At 53.2% G+C, this 948-nt stretch overlaps 1 protein-coding gene across 1 annotated transcript in view; it reads right to left on the reverse strand.

The window, feature by feature from the left end:
* The window catches only part of LOC129352200 (11-beta-hydroxysteroid dehydrogenase type 2-like), a 21,405-nt gene extending 21,402 nt beyond the window's left edge, over positions 1 to 3 (reverse strand). The window contains 1 exon segment of the mRNA XM_055021064.1: positions 1 to 3. This exon segment is cut by the window's left edge and continues 333 nt beyond it. The gene's annotated coding sequence lies outside the window, so the exon portion shown is untranslated.
* Positions 4 to 948: the final 945 nt, after the last annotated feature.

Below are 948 nucleotides of genomic sequence, written 5' to 3' on the forward strand. Positions count from 1 at the left end.
GACTGTCTGCAGAAGACTGCAGACCTCCGGCTGCACGGCTCAATATATAGAGGCTGCAGGGGGAGGAGCTACAGGCTGTACTTAATCTGCACACACACACACACACACCGAAACACACACACACACCGAAACACACACACACACACACACTGGTATCTGACCAGCCGCCTCACTGCTGATTTGATCACTGAGTCTCTGGTGTGCAGAAAGGAGGAGCTGCTGATTGGCTGGAGGAAGTTGCTGCTCTGAAGGGCCCTATCCGAGGGGCCCACCTGTCCCACCTGTCCCCACCTGTCCCCCAGCAGGTCTGAGCAACAGAAAATGATCAAAGCTTCTTCCTCACATTCAAACCCTCCTGGCCTTCAGCGTCTGCTAGTTGCCATTTGCGCCACTAGGTGTCACTGTGTCCCTCAGCAGAGCTTTTAGCATCTGGGTTTTAAATGAGAAAATATTCAGAAAAAAAAAGTTTTATGAAGCGTTTTGATTTCTGAACCTGTGAGGAGAAGAGCAGAGAGACGAGGCGCCGGGGGAATCTGACCGCAGGACACCATGTGACTTCCTGCTTGGTGGTTGAATCACTTCCTGCTGACAGTTCCTCAGGAGGGAACCCCGGATCATGATGTGGCCGCCGCCGTGCTCGGCCGTGGCTGAGACGTTTTAAGAGACAGGTTTCTTCCAGTGCTGGCCGGCCAATCATGACCCTGACTCTGGTTCGCCCACTTTGCTATTGCAGTTCCAGATGTATAAAAATGTAACGTCATATTGATAAAAAGCGACGCGTCGCCTGGTGGCGGTGATGCACCGAGTGAAGCTCTTCTTTCCTTTCTGAACTGTGTCCAGAGGCTCCAGTTTGTCCCGTAAGACCAGACGACGTCCTGCGTCCAGGCTGGCGGTTTGTAGTCCAGACTTGAGGAAGACTCGGCTGTCTCATGGAGGACGACTGGACGC

The sequence above is a fragment of the Poeciliopsis prolifica genome, unplaced genomic scaffold (assembly GCF_027474105.1).
Source record: "Poeciliopsis prolifica strain line A6 unplaced genomic scaffold, Auburn_PproV2 SCAFFOLD073, whole genome shotgun sequence".
NCBI classification, from domain to species: domain Eukaryota; kingdom Metazoa; phylum Chordata; class Actinopteri; order Cyprinodontiformes; family Poeciliidae; genus Poeciliopsis; species Poeciliopsis prolifica.